At 39.3% G+C, this 16,021-nt stretch overlaps 1 protein-coding gene across 3 annotated transcripts in view; it reads right to left on the bottom strand.

Moving 5' to 3' along the window:
• RNFT2 (ring finger protein, transmembrane 2) overlaps positions 1-16,021 on the bottom strand; it is a 97,195-nt gene that overhangs the window by 56,946 nt on the left and 24,228 nt on the right. For all 3 annotated transcript variants that reach the window (XM_080366182.1, XM_080366180.1, XM_080366183.1), the window contains exon 1: positions 1-16,021. This exon is cut by the window's left edge and continues 17,121 nt beyond it; it is cut by the window's right edge and continues 24,228 nt beyond it. The gene's annotated coding sequence lies outside the window, so the exon portion shown is untranslated.

Raw genomic sequence — 16,021 nt, 5'->3', positions numbered from 1 at the left:
TTTTAAGTGTCTGCATAGTACGAAGGCTAAATTCCAAAAGCTGTTTTGCTGTGCCTGCTGCAAACGCTTGGATATGTTCCAAGTCCTAGTCTGGCATTGAAAAGGGATTTTCCAGGATGTTACAATTCATCCAGCACTATAACTGTGCCAATCCAAAAGCTTTGCTGCCTTCAAAGATACACTACTGCATGTAGTAAAAGTGTGTTCCAAGGCACACAAAAGCATTAAAAACACCAGCTCAGCCAATGGCTTTATTGGTGTAAACATTAAACTACCCAGAAATGCTTTCTCTAGGCTACTTTCAGGCTGTGTGAGCTATTCAAAGTTTCAGTGCTGCTGTTTATGTAGAAGTTTATGTGACAAAGCATATTCCTGTGTCTGCTCCCACATGTATGTGGCCTGCCTGGAGAATTTCACACAAGGGAGGAATGCCCACTTCCTTTTTTTCCCAGTCAATCACAACATCCAAACCCAAACATACAGATCCTCCCCACTGCTTCCACAGAAGAGAGTGGCACAGAAAATGTGGCATTACAGGGAGCAGCTCTTTGAGGAAAAGGTGGGTCCGTTTATTATGAAAGTGGGAAAGTGGGGTGTCCATAGTAGCTGTAGCATCACATTGTTAAAAACTGAACTACTGAATGTTTAAAAAAAAGGGTGAATGTGAGAAAATATTTTTAGGAATTAATAATTTAAGTAGTCATGCCCTGGACTGCGTGCTTTACTGTGTCTAATTTAAACTGAATCATTTGTAATGAACAGATTGACCCTATCTCTATGTATAGGACAAAACTGTGCCAAAAGTGAAGTGAAATAGTTACTGTTGAAAAGCTTATACAAACCAAATCAGAATAATTGTGCAAAACAACACATATGTTTTAAACTGCATTGTTGCAGCCGCTGAAAAATTAATGTTATTTGAATGAAGTTGCCTTGTACTGATTCTCAAGATCCCAAAGCTGACACTTTGTTATGAATCTATAAGCTACCAGCCTTTCTGGAAAGATGTGCTTTAGCCAAATGCAAGTTACTAGGATCAAATATAAGGCAAGTGGCTGAGATACAGCTGTCTGATTTTAAAAGGTCAGATAAAGCTACTTAAAGATATATACTGGCCTTAAACTACATTAATTTTGGTAAGCCTGAATGTTTTAAACATGCAAGCCTATGTGTGTATGTATTGGTGTGAATACAATTTCCAGCTTAACAGTCGGGGGGGGGAGAATTTTGCCTGGCTAGCTGAGCGTTTACCTGAACTGAAGGTTCAGGTCCCAGCTGCCACTGTTATTAAGGAATGCTGAAGGTGGCTGCAGAGACCAGACCTCATGCTCCGTTTGGATGGCACAGCTCTAGCTTCCAGGAGGCTGCAGTCCATCCTGAGCTGATTTGCTGTTGCATTTACTGCTTATATAATGTTAAGCTACAAGTGTTCCATGTCCTAATAAGAACAGCAACATAGAGAGCAGTAGTTTGTCAGGAAAGATGATCCAGTTCTCTAGGATATAATTAAGTGCTGATAAGCTCAGACATAAGACACATGTAATAAATTAGTTATAGTACCTGACTAAGAAGGATGAACTCTGCCGCAAAGGCAATTATATAGAATTTCAGCCTTGGGACCATTTCCACACATTCATGTGTGTTGGGAAATCACATATAAATTTTATGTGTCTTCAGAAAAACTGAGAAATTATTAACATAAACAGTTATAGATTTTAAAGTCCAAGTGAAGTCTAGGAAGGTTGTTGCATTAGCACCTGTTTTTGAAAGTGTTGTCATTCTTCTGGCTTTAAAAGAAAAGCAGGAAGTGTGGAAATGCTCTTAATCTGCTCCTATATAAAACAACTAGACTCTTTACTACTGGTCTGATACTTAAAAAACTCAGCAATCTGCTATTAAAAAACTGCCAGACCTGGATTTCACAAAATTGCTTCTTCAGAGGTGCTAAACATTCTGGCTGTATTCACGTGGTTTTCAAGCTCTGCAATCACCACAGGAGATATTTTAAGTTATATTTGCTAGTTCCCCATTTTCCCACTTGCTCTTATTCTAAATTGTTTCTTTGTCGTCCCTTCTGGTCACATTCAACTTGTATTTAACACATCTGTGTGTTTATGTTGGAGGATAATTTTGCTCATGCAAGCAAGACAAATTATTGGATTTTTATATCTTCTGTTTTAAAATCCATTTCATGGAGGGTGGAGCGAGGTGGGAAGGGCCCTAAAAGAGGTGCTGTCCCTTTAAAGAAGAGTTATCATTTCACTAGCTATAACTTGCAACTTGTCTCCTGAAAGGAATTGCCTGCTATGCTTCAAATAAAGAGGAGCAGTTTTATTTGCTTTCATATAAGCTGCTGAACTGCTAAGATACCAAATAATTTATTTTTTCTTATTATACAAGGTCTGGAGCTATTTTCCATATTGGCTTGCACTGTAGTTTAGTTTGGATTATTGGAGTTAAAGTAAGAAAGCTATGTAAACGGTAGAGATCTGAAAGACCTGAAAGAACAGGCATAGAAGATGTGTCAAGAATAGCAGTGTATCATATTTGATAGTGTCACTGAAGTGCACCAATGTCTAGGGGGAAGAAGGTGATGATGGAACTAGCATGCTATGAATGTTATCCATGGGCAGAATCTTAATCAAGAATTTTGAGCAAGTAGCTATTTGAAATTAAATGTCCTGTTGGATCTTCAATATCAGAGCAGATGGGGCTTTAGCTTTTCAAATCCCAGCCAAATAATATATAAGCTAAGCAAAAGTGTAAGTGGCAGAGAAGATTCAAGATGGAGAAAGATAATATCAAATACAAAGCACATCTTTGTAAACCTGAGCCATCCACATTTTGACTGAGGAAAAACAATGATGTAATCAAAATTAAGTGGAGTCCATGACATTATTAGAATTAACATCTCCATTGATTAAATGAATTGCTGACAGCAGCAGCAGCATTGCTGGACTATCAGTCTTGCACACTCGTTTGACATTTTAAAAGAAAATGATGAATGTCACTAAGTTTTTTTGCTATTATTTGTATGATGTAAGAGTTTGCCTGATGGATTTCAGATCTCCTAGTTCAGTGGGATCTTGAGCACATCAAAATATTTACCACTTACCTTACTTGGAGGCAAGTTCAATTTGTTTCTTCTACTGTGCTGTCAAAAGCAATGGCTTTTCTACTTACACCTTGAACTAAATTAACGAAAACCTGTTTTGATTTATTCTGACAATTATTTCAATGCAAGTCTGTGCATACATACCTCCTTTGGCTGTAGTATCTTAAAACTGACTTAATCCTAGTTAGTGTGTAAAATGAGCTTTAATTGCCATCTTCCACAGTGCTTTTCTAACACTACATGTTTTTCATACATTTTGAAGGCAGTGCAGCTGGACACTTGGCTGTAGCTCGCCTTTCAGGAAGTGATCTTCTGTTTTGTGTCTGGCATAATGATGCTTCTTCTGGTGCCAAAGAGTAGACAGCGGCCCCTCTCTGCTGCATCCTGGCAGAGGCGCAGGGCACAGATTGTTAGTGACCTCTTGTGGAATCGAATAATTGTGATGGAGCTGATCCAGTCATACAAGGGCACACTCCATCCCCCCTTGGTCCTGGCACTTCTAAGCTGTTCTAAAACCTCTTGAAAAGAAAATATTTAGCTGAAAATGAAGACAGGTACACTACCTCTAATTTGGCCCGGTTTGCCACACTTCCAGTATGGCAAGTACCCTGTGATCCTTAACAATTACAAGAAATTAGGATTTACTAAAGTTGGTACTGACAACAGCAGCTCAGTTTGGAAGTGCCTTAGTATCCTTAGGGGTTTCTGTTGAAGAATACCTGCTTAACTACTGGGAAACAACAGCATCCTCACAGATGTCAGTATGTTGCAAAAAGTCTCTGGAGTATGCTTCATACTCGCTTTCCATTATATATCAATGTTGCTTGCGTTCTGTGCCAGCAGAATGATGAGAGGCTTGTCCTAATTGCTCCTGCTTTTCCAGGCTTAGGTGGAGGGTCTGATTATGGGGTTCATGAGAAGCAGGAAAATAGGTTTCAACATGAACCAAGTCCTTTACATTCAGTGCGTGTAAATATCAATCACCTGTCTAATGGAATTTAGAGGTAGGATAAACAAATAGAAATTACAGCATTGTGTACATACGTTCCCTAAAGACTGATTTGAAGTTAAGAGTCTGTGCCCAACTGACCACTCAAGCGCTGGATCACTGCTTCCTCTCTCTTGTGGTATTGTCTTCAGCCTTCTTAACTGTACCTAATTCTTCTGGCCCATTCTGGCCCATAGAGGCCCTTCTTTAAAATCCTTAAATTCTTTAAATCTTAAAAAAAAAAGACAAGACATTCTGCTGGAGACAGTCCATAACCAAAGGTTAAGAGAACTCAGGCCACCCTTCCCTCAGTCTCCCTTTTTCCTGCTAAGTAGTCACAGAAATATTGCTTCTGACAGAGGCGCTCCATGTAAGGCTGCTTCTGCAGCCTGCTAGCCCTGGTCCACACAGTCCTGTCAGAAAAGCAGGACTTGCAACAGCGAAGTGACATGTGGGTAGTGCCTTTTTCCCGAGGCTGAGGATGTGGTGGTATTATCACTAATGCTTTTAACTGCTTTGCTTTGCTTAGGCCACAAGCTGTTGTTTTGTCCAGAGACCTCAAAAGCCACGTGGGAAGCAAAAATGTATTTCTAAAGATGGGAGCGTTGCATCACTAGAGGGCATCCCACACCTCGTCACAGCCAGCAGCAAATCCCAGGGTGGCGGAGGGGCAGGCAAGCAGGGGGTTCCTCAGCTCCATTCTGCTTCTTGGGCTTTGTTTGCATGGAGGTTTTCTGTAGGTAAAACTGATTTAATAAGGGTGTGATTTGCCTTATAAAATAGTAGTACATGTATTCAGTCTGTACTGTAAATGCTATTGTACCGGAACTGAAGTATTACAGACTGTTTCTGTTCAGGAACAGCTGTTAGTCTAAATCTTCAGTATTATACCAATGGAAGTAGCTCTATGTACATGTACACATGCATAGGTGGGTAGGAATGTTGGCATTTTATGTGGATTAGAGTAAATAAAGCAATATAATATATGGTATCTACAAAAGAGCACTCAAAATAAAAGCATCCAGAACAGCAGGGGTTTTCTCCCCTGCTTTTACTCAGTTTACTAAGACTTAAAAGACTGGAATTCGTAAGTTAAGGAGAACCCTTTCTGATTCCAGCTTTCTGTAAAAGAAGTCAGGTGCACACTGCCTGCGTCCTGAGTGCAGGTCTCAAGCACTGTGGCAAAGAACACAGTGAAATGTTCTAAGTGTAGCACTCAAAAAAAAAGCAACCAAAAATAGATACCAGTAATGCAGCAAGAGAGAAGGGGGAGGGTGAAGACAGCTTCATTTTACAAATGTCTTTGTTGAGACAGTAACTGGATACAGAAATCCAAGTCACAGTGGGATTCCAAGAGTGCACATCTGCCTTCCAGCCCTTGTGTTTCCCAGAGCAGTGGTGGTTAGCTGAGATCTTTAGAAGGTGGTTATATGTATCTGCCTCTGAAGGAAGATTTTAAGGTCCACTTTTGGGAGCCCAAAAGATAATGAATGCAATGTCTGTTTGCTGATATTGAGCAGACTACTGTCCAATATGGACCTGTTTCCGTATCTTGCTGTTCTCCTAGAAGAGGGATACTAAATTAACCGTTGCCACATAATTTTACTCAGGCCTGCTCTACAAAGAAGCAGTGTACAGCTCTGGCTCCAGTGAGACAGCCAGGTGGGGCCCACTGGCAGTGATAACAGCTACTCAGTGGAAGAATTGTAAAAATAGAGGATCTTCAGCAGAAATTCATGAAACAACATACTTTGTGTCCCACTGAGGCCCAGGCAAAACTTATCCATGGACTGGTCTTAGACTGAAACCTGTTAGTTGAATAGCCTGCCTGTGGGAAACCATTGATGCTAATATTCTGGGCTCTCCAGAATTTCTTTGCTGTAAATTCCTGCAAAATCTAATCCTTTTCTTTCCTACCATATAACTGTACGTTATCATGCCAAGGCTTCTCTTACATACGATTTTTCTTTTAACAAGATCTAGCCAAATGGCAAGGCTGTTTTCCAATAGTCATATATGGGTTCCTATGTCACATCACAGGTTTCCATTAAAGAAAAAAGTTGCAGCAGGCAAACTTGTTTTTGTGTGAGGTTTCACACAGGCTTGGTTCTCACATGAAGCCTCACCATAACAATATTTGCTTTCTTTCTTTTCTGTCTTTGCATCAGGGTCAAAAGACTGTATTAAAGGAATCTAGACAACCTGCTGCTTTCCCATCCTGTTAATTGACTCCATATCTGTTGTGTATCCTATTTGCTGTGTACCCTTTCCATTGGTACTCTGATCCTCGGGGCTTCTCTGTAGCATCTTCTATTCACAAATAGGGGCCAAGTCCGCTTTTGCGTAGCTGAGCATCAAGGTTTTCCAGTCTTGGAATCTATTGCTTTTGCATCCTCTGGTATGCTGTTCTCCAGATCATGTAGATCAACTCCATTTATTTCAAGACCCACAGCAAGCCTGAGCAAAGGCAAAGGCTGGAGCTCTGTGGCAGTTCTTGGCAGGAAGCTCTTTGCATAAAGCCCATTAGGGCAGCAACAGCTGAGCTTCCCCCTTAACAACTTGCAGAAGCAGATTGGAACATATTGTTCCTGTGGTTTGTGTTGTCTTTTTTTAAATACATATTTTGAGAGTAAAGTTTAGTGCATGCACGCACACACTCACTACTTGAATCGTTTTAGAATAGGAACAGAAAAAACCAGATGCAAATAGAGGTCAAAGAGATGCTAAAAAAGAGGGACATATCCTTCTGTCTGTTTGATGGTTTTGAATGCAAGGAAGAGCAGGCAGTGCCCAGATTAAGAAACATCAGTATTCTTTTCTAATCTAGTGCTAAAGGTCCAAGGTCCAAAACTGATTCTGGGAGATTTTAAACATGCAAAGGGGAGCAAAGTGCTCATGTTCTCTTTTGAACTCTGTAGGATTTCAATTCTCACTTGTGCCTCTGGAAGTCTCCTTCTCCATGTCTCTGGCAAGCAATAAAATTCTAAGAAAAGCTTTGGGGACTCATAGGGATTATTAGACAAGGATGCTTCTGAAGCAGCACTGGCACTACACAAGGCGTCCTGTTGCATGCCTGTGCGTCTCCCCTGGTTAATAGAAATATGTGTAAATCTGAATCCTGAGATGCAGGTATATCCCGTATTCATAGGTATTTTCTTTTTAATTTTATATATTTAACCTTGCTACATAATTTTTCACTTTATAGATATGGAAACGGATAGGTAAAAATTAAGTGATTCCTTGAAAGATTTTTTTTTTTTATATAAAGGCAGATAAGTCATTTACACAGGCCAGAGCTCAGGCATGCTATATATCTCCTGTATGTCTGGGAAAGTGTAACATTTCATAGATTGCATGTGTCTCCGGTGAGATTTCTTGCTTTTCTAACTGTTTAAAATTGCAGGTAAGTGTATTCAGACTCTGGCTTCCTAGCAGATTGCCGGTGTAGTCCTGTTCATGTGAATAGGTAGATCACTACAGTAAATGAGGAAGGCATTTGAAACAAGGGCCCTGTGTAAATGATTGTATAAACCAGCATATCCCATTAGGACCAAAAAATCCAGAATATGACATGTTCTGATGTAGTGGCTAAGGGCTTTGGAGAAGTTAATTCCTTCCATGCTAGAATGGTGGAAGGCCACATCCAGTGAATATATTATAACTAACATGGCAACAAGCAGTATAGGATAATAAATGTGTTCTGCTGTCCAGACACATTCCATACACAGTGCATCAAAAGGGTTAAATATAGTTATTCTCAACAGTGTTTGGCCTGGCTGAGGATTACAGTTTATTTTAGCTGTTCTTCCTAAACATAGCAAAGGTCACGAGGGAACAAGCTTTGTTGCTGGGTCTTATTGGCCTTGTTCCTTGTAGGGGTTTTGCAGGAGGACAGGATTGTCTCACTTACAAGGATAATAGATGACAAGCCTGGTGCTGATTAACCTAATTTTAATTGATAATTAATTTTAAACCCTATTTACTTTCCCTGGAACAGCTGAGACTTCAAGGAAATCACAACAGAGGTGAACAAGAACTGAAATCTTCCCAAAGGAAATTATACAGGCGGGAAGGAGAAAGGCAAAAATAGATGCATATTCAGATTGTCAGTTTGGATCTTCATTAGATTTATTGCTTCTGAAACTGAGGGTCTCTCACCTTTTGCTAGCTATTGTATGTGCTTCCTCTGCTAAGGCATCCTAGTCTTGCTCTGCAAAGACCTCTGCACTCTAAATTCAGGGTCATTCCTCAGCCTTGCTTGCCAGTTAGTCTTCTTTTTGCTTTATTAGAACTCCTTTTGCCTCATTTCTGAGCCTGGGAAATCGATGGAGTGGCCCGCTGCTGTTTGAGAGCATGAATACTCCTTTTACACTTGAAATATATGTGGTGCTCCATAGTTTTACAGTAGTAAAAGCTTGAATATGTGTGTAAAAGGTCATTTTTATTCATAACCCAACTCTCTGCACATTCTGGACTTAGTTCTGGAAATCAGTCTTCCAGAACTAACAGCTGCATTAAGTTTCCTTACAGTGCATTCCTGCAGGAGCTTTCCTTATCATAGTTAAAATCTATTGAAAGCCATAATGACTACAGTATTACGTCTGCTCTTCTACAGCACTATCTAGAGAGGGTTCTCAAATAATTTTATAATCATTAAGGAGTTAATTCTTTAAACGCCTTTGAGATGCATGTCATCCTAATGGTAAAGGCTGATAAACTGGAAGTCTGAGTAATTTATTTAGCGTCTTGTAACATGCACAGCAGAGGCAGCAGCTTCTCCTGGTGCTAGGAACTGCTCTAAACTTATTTCCAGGGCAATGTTACAACACGAGCCACATTCTAAATTACCTTTTATATCAAGATTGCATTTCATCTTTCTGTAATAGTTATGGCATTGCAAAATATCCACCCAGTGGAATTACTTACTCCAGTTATTACTAACTCTGCTGGTTATGTTTGTAGCCTAGTTATTCAGTACCTTCATCCTACATCATAGGGCCTTTTAAAATAATGCAGATAATTTAGTCTAAATTTACATAGTCTCACTTGATCATTATGTATAATCAAGGTATGTTCTCACAGTATCATTCTGAGATATTCACACACAACGAATATAAAAAGCCACCTGTGACATATTCCCCTGCCTTTACTGATCAGAGTACCTCTCATTCAGGTAACAGGAAGAAAAAAAGCTTTTCTGAGCCCTGACCTGAGTTCCCAGAGTGATTGAGGTCTTAACACTGGGCAGTTCTACAAGGATGATTCCTTGGGGCAGCTTCATACTGTATTGTCATTAGAGCAAGAAGGTTAGAAAACGTAGCTCCTATTTAATCAGATGGAACTAGAAATGCTTTTCTAAAGGGCACCTGACACTGCAGGCAGTTTAACCCTTTATAACTAATACCAGCTGATCCCACTTCTGCCGTTCTTGTTTTAATGAATGGTAGAACATTCATCATAATGGATACTTCTCTTTTGAAAATTAACAGTTTGTTTTTCATTATCTGTATCTTGTTAGATAGACAGTTAGACTTACAGATTCCAGGTTTGTTTCAGTGACTGTGGATCAGCTTCATTTCATTGACAGGTTAAAAACAAATCCCTAGGTGCAGTCCTGCAGATTTAAAAGGAAATCTTGAAAGACAAGGTGGGTTTCCTCTGGCTGCTTCATCACTAGCAGCAATAAACACTCTGCCAGTTGTTCCTTCTGTTATAGAATATTTCTAGTCCCATGCCAAATCAGGAATAGAGCCCATCTCATAGGGCAGGTTTGGAGATGCACAGGCTGCTTGCAGAACTTCCCATTGCTAATAGTTTTTCCAAATGGGTCCTGCCAAGAGGAGAATTGTTTGAAAATGTGGCCATAGTTTTAAGAGTAATTTTGAAGTTCTTGACTTCATAACTGCTTTGCTCTTTTTTGCCCACTAACATATTCAACTGTGGGTCTCAGCAAAATACTGGCAGCTCATGGGATGAACTTAGTATGATGAAACAGGAGCTAGCACTCCTGATTACGTGTTCTAGCCCCAACATTGTGAGTCTCTGGCATCTGTCACCTTATAAAATGGGGATATGTTTTCTGCTGTCAGTTCTTATGGTAAAGCTTAGTGTTTGTTTATAAAGGACACTGAGATACATGCACAGAAGGAACGTGGAAATTCTATTAATGAAAGCAATTTAGTTTTAATAGCTGCTATGTGAGTGCTGGATCTCCTCAAGCAGAGATAAGCTATTAAAGGTGATAGTACAATGATGATTAGAGCAAGGCCCCAGCTACACTCTTTCCCACATTTAAGGTCATTTCAAGAATCAGGATCTTTCTTTTATGACTGGCAGCACAGGCAACTTACCTGCTTACATACTCACACGTAGGATTTCCCCAAGCTAGATGTTCTATGTATTTTTTGGTAATGCATTCTTTCCTTCCTTCCTCCCCACCCCTTTGCACTGGAAAGAGGAAGGTATTTCCCTTTTTTTTTTTTTTTCCTTCCTAAAGGCTACTATGTATATTTTTAGTTGCTCAGGATGTCTCCAAATAACACACTGACTCTGAACTTGCATTGTCAGCCTTCCCTGTAAAGCCCCTCTTGGGAGGTTTATGGCTCACTCTCTACAGCTTTGCTGATGCAGCATGTAATGTTTATACCTGCAATCAAGCATTGGCTGAGCTGCAGCCCAATGCTGGCAGCTTTTTTCTTTCTCCCTCTGCCCCCTGCCTCCTTCCTTTGCAACTCTGGTCTGGTGATACTAGATTGATATAGTACATACAGTGGTGATTACCTATAGAAAAGTAAAAAAAAAAAAAAGGCATTACTCAGTAGCCAGAAAAACTTGTATGTGCTCTTCCCAGCAAGAATGAGATGGACTCAGGGTCTATATTTCTTCTTCTAGATGATTTATAATGCCTTCCTCCCCTGCACTGCTGTTTTCCAAGCCAGTTCATGGATTTGGAGATTTACCAGATAAGAGCTTCATCAACAGTTTATAAAATGTTTTAAACAGAACACAAAGGTTAGTTTCTTTCTTTGGGTACTTAACTGATCTTTTCCTCAAATATCTAGTGGTCTGCAGTTGTCTCAGACCTGCTCAACAGGATTTTTACCAACCCACAAAACTACCTTGCACCTGACAAACAAAAAGCACCCTTGGAACAGGGGACTTGTCTAGATGGGAAAGCGAGGCTAATTCAATCGGAGCAGAGTTTTAAACTAGCTTTGCTTAAGCATTCACAATGCAGACAACTTTATTTCAGTTTCAGAGGATCTTACTCATATTTAGCTTTGGTTTACTGTGTATTCCCAGTCCATGTTAGCTAAACCAAAATAAACAGATCTTACAGACTTTTGCCAGCATTTGTCTAAATCAGTTTGAAGTCATTCTTTACTTAAATCAGTTCAGCTGTTGGTGAAAATAACACCAAATGCATCCAGTTATCTTAAAGACAGTGCCAACAAACGCATGAAGAAAGGCATCATGTTCTTTTTTCATGTTTAATGTAATTGCAAGTTCTCAGTTACTAGCATACAGATGCAAGTGAAGTTAAGTTTCAAATGCCATGGAGTTAAGGATGTCATTGTTGTGTGCATTTGTATTTATTTTAGTAGTCTCTGTGCAGTACATACGTACTTTATATGGATGATGTTTGGTCACAGTTTGTCTGTGTTCAGTATAAACAGGAAGTTGTAGTTGCCATGCAGCTGTACATTCAGATCTTTGAGAGTCTTCTGTCAGCTATACTAAAACAAAACGTGAGGAAGAGTGTATTTAAGAATGTGGGTTCTGCTAACAGGTGACTTGTGATGCTTTGAGTGGGGGTTTTGACTTGAAGACATACTTCAGGTCTATATAAATCTCTTGCAAGATCTCAAGAACCTCTTCTGACCAATGCTGTGATGCCACCAAGAACCCCTCTGCAAGTATCTCACTAGGTATAAGGAGATATATAATATTTCAAGCATTGGAACAGGCTGCCCAGGGAGGTGATGGAATTGCAACCCTGAAAGCGTTTAAAAAATGTGTAGATGTGGTGCTTAGGGACATTGTTTAGTGATGGACTTGGCAGTCCTGAGTTAACAGTTGGACTTGATGATCTTAAAGGTCTTTTGCAACCTAAATAATTCTGTGATTCTATGAGATTAGCCACCTATCAATGGAGCTCACTATGTAGTTAAAAAGCTACTCCAAACTGAGCTAAGTTTGTTCGTTTTTCCTTGAGGATTCTTGCTTAATTAAAATGGCTCTGAGGGAAGTAAGACTATCTTAATTTTATCTTTTACCAGAGAAAATGGTTGAAGGCCATGATTTTATGCAGATCTAGGCTTTATTTATATTAACAGAAGATATTGCTGGTTGCCCAGATCTTTTTAGGCTGGTAGCTGGGATTCTTTTGCCACTTCATTAAATTTACAAAGTAGCAGTAGAGGTATTGAATTGCATAGGCATCACTGGTAGATGAGAAGAGAAAAAAAAGAAAAAATAATACGTCTTCATAATAGAGTTCAATCAGTTTTCTGTTTTTAAGCTTCAAAGTCAGTATACCTGCTGTTTCTAGAGCTTAAATCAACATACAAAGGAGTTTTTTCATCCTTCTCCACTCATAGAAGTTTCTGTCTTACCTCTGACTTGGGCTTCCACAGTACAGTCAGCTTCTAAAGTTCCCATTTATTTTTTGTAGCAATAACTCAATTGAAATATGCATGCTTTAGTTTCTTGGATCTAAGCCTGCTATTTAGCTGGTCCTAACTAGGATAGATCATTAAATGTTGCTACTTCACAACTGTAACAAACGAGTCCACTACCTACCTATTTCCTCTTTCATCCCTCTTGAGAGCAGACCTACTGACTTGGTCACCAGACTCTGTCATCCACTTTGGACTTAAGTAGGGCTCAGGGTACATCTTTACCCAATAGGGAGGATATAATTATGTGGTTTCTCAAATTATAATGTAGTATTGTGCTAAGTTTCCTAGTAGTGCTGGAGCAGTTGTTCTTGTCGCTGAAGTTGCTTTGCAGTATGATGAGTGTTTTTTATCAGTCGCTCTATTTTAAATATGCAACAGACAGATACATGGTTTTAGTTCAGAAATACTCATTAGAAAGCTTCCTTCTAATCTAAGGTTAAATAGTAATAAAACTTCTGAGAGAGTTCAGTGTATGTGTGTTTTAGAACAGGCTCTAACAGCAGTGAAAATGAAATAGCTACTTCTCTAGCAGACTTTTGGAGTAAAATTAGCTATTCAAAACACACAAAAAGCTCGTAGATTGTTTTCTTACTTATCAACATCAGAATAATGGATTAGTAGCCTATATTTGTGTGTTTGAAAAGCAAGGCCTTGAAGAAAGAACTTTCCTCCCCCAAAATGCTACTTTCAAGTAAGACAAAAGCTGTGATAAAGCAACTTATCTTTTGTGCACATTTGCAAACAATTACTTTGGTTTTTTTATTTGTTCCTATTCAATTTTTCAGTAATATGGCCTATATATTTTGAAAGATATTTTAATTACATTAAGATTTATTCCCAATGCTATATAGCTTCCTTAGAGTTGACAATTTGGAGAGAAACTTGAAGATCAATAGTGGTTGCAGGTAGTCCTTTTGAATTTGCCTTTGGGAATGAAAGGTATGTGCTGTTTACGTCCTGACTGTCTCAAATATTATGTTGGTGCATCATGAAGTTACGAAAATCTTTCAAACAGCAGCTGCTCAGTTAGTGATGTTCTGTTGTGAGTAGCAGGAGGTATGGGCAAAATGTCAGAGCTGTGGCTTGCTGTGCCCTCCTTGCCTTCAAGCACTGAAGCTTCATTATGTGACTCACTTGTTACGTGTGCTGCTGCTCACTTCAAAGCTGCTTACAAAAACCACACAACACTGTCTAAAACTCCCAGTTCCTGGCAAACTAATTGGCAGGTGTGTATGAGACGTATTCTGAAGGTGAACCCTTTTTTTAGTTAGGAGGTGCTGTACAGCAATCCAGACATTTTGGTCTTAAGCTTCAGAAAGAAGAGAAGGTGCTGCCAAAGAAGGAGCCTTTCAAACTCTTACTTTGTAGAAGTAAGGGTAGAAGTGTCAGCTGTAGGAACCTATATCAAATTTAATCTCATCCATGTGTCAGACTGGACACACTTTGAGATGCTGCATGGAGTGTGTCCCACCATCAGCTCTATTCTTGCTTCCATCAAACTTCCATCAGTTAAAACAGCAGAACATGTGGCACACTCAGAAAAATTAGCAATCTTATCTTCTTTGTGTGGTTGCAGACAGAAAAATTTAGGCAAATAGTGAGATAAGTTGTACCCGTTCCTGCCCATATTTTGCAATCATGTGGACACGTTGATCAGGGCCAAGACTCACTTCCTTCCTAGGATTTGGCTTTAACAAAATACAGAGTAAAAAACCAAACTCCTCTTGCAACACATGTGCTGATGGCACAATACCACGTGGTAATCTGAAACGGATTCCCTCCGTGCAGGCTGGCTACCTCTGCATACTCACTGTGTGTGTGTGGCTGGATTTCGAAAATTGCTCAACAAAAAACATGCTGATGGGCTCTTACATGCAAGGCAGTTTTTAAGTGATGGCCATTTATATGTGGGAGCTGAGCTGCTTGAAAATCTGTCTGTAGCTGTCAGTGTTCAGACAGGCTGACAATTCCAGCCTCTTATTCACATCTACATTATCAATCTCTGCACAGATGATTGAATAAACTGGCTGAAGCCTGCAGGCTCCCTTCAGGAAGATCTAGCTTGCAACACAATTGGCCCCATCACAAGACAGCTCAAATTTTTTTTTGTGTAACAAAATGTTGATAGCTTTCTTCAAAAATAGAAAAGCTGCTTTGCTTTTTTTTTTTTTTTTTCTTTTTCCTTAAAATGAAGAAAGAAATTCGTCAACTGATGGCAATAATCACAAAGCTGATTGATCTGGCAAGCTGCAGTCTCAGCAGAGACTGGCCATATCACTATAGATTTCCCACTTCTTTGATTTCTTCTTTATAAAAAATAATATCAAAACTATGTGTCTGTGGAAGGATATTCAGGGAGGGAGTCAGGGAATAAAGCTAAATAATGTTTTTAATTGTGTTTGCTTCTGTAGTTTTATGAGTGTTTATATGTGGGCTTGGCTAAGAGATGTGAGGCCAGATTTTATGCTTAAACTACTGTAAATTTAAAACTTTTTGCTAAAACCCAGGAGTGACTCCAGATTTGCCTCACTGTAAATTATGCACAATCACACCCATAGTGTTATAAGAACCAGCTAGGCTAAGGCATTGTTCTGAGCAAAAGTTGAAATAACAAAATGCCTACCTCAAATTTTAAATTTCAGATTGCACCCAATCAAGCCTGCATATCATAGATGCCATAGTTTGGATTTTGGTCTCCAAGATACTTTAACATAGCAAGGACAAAGCCCATTAATCCAAAGATAGCACAGTGTTAAAACAAAGATGAGATGTAATCCTGAAGATTATAGTTTCAAGAGAAAGATTTAATGTCATCTCAGGGTGGTTGCCTTTTTTTTTTTTTTTTTTTTTTTTGGGTTCTGTTTTGTTTTCAGGCAAACTTCAAAGTGCTTCATTAGATGCCTTCAGAAGTCATGAAGATGAAATAAATAAGAAGTGATTCAGGCAAATTGTTGACTCTGGAGAAGGGTTTTAAAAAACAACAACACAAAAGCAAAACCCCTAGGGATAACTGTAATTGCATATCTGAAGAGTATTTCAGCCCTGGTCTGCCAGCCCCACTTAGCTGAGGCACCTTTTCTTCATCCTGAGAAGGCTGAGCCTTTTTGTCCTGGCTTCTTAAACATCAGTCTAAATTTTCCTTGACTGTCTAAATTTCCCTTGACTGTGTCATAGTGATTGAGCCTCACAGACTTCCTGTGGGGAATGCTTTATGCTACAGAGTAAATTTGCTGAGGA

Source organism: Falco punctatus, assembly GCF_963210335.1.
Source record: "Falco punctatus genome assembly, chromosome: 1".
NCBI classification, from domain to species: Eukaryota; Metazoa; Chordata; class Aves; order Falconiformes; family Falconidae; genus Falco; species Falco punctatus.
The sequence above is the reverse complement of the archived record's forward strand: the minus strand, read 5'-3'. Positions and strand labels throughout refer to the sequence as shown.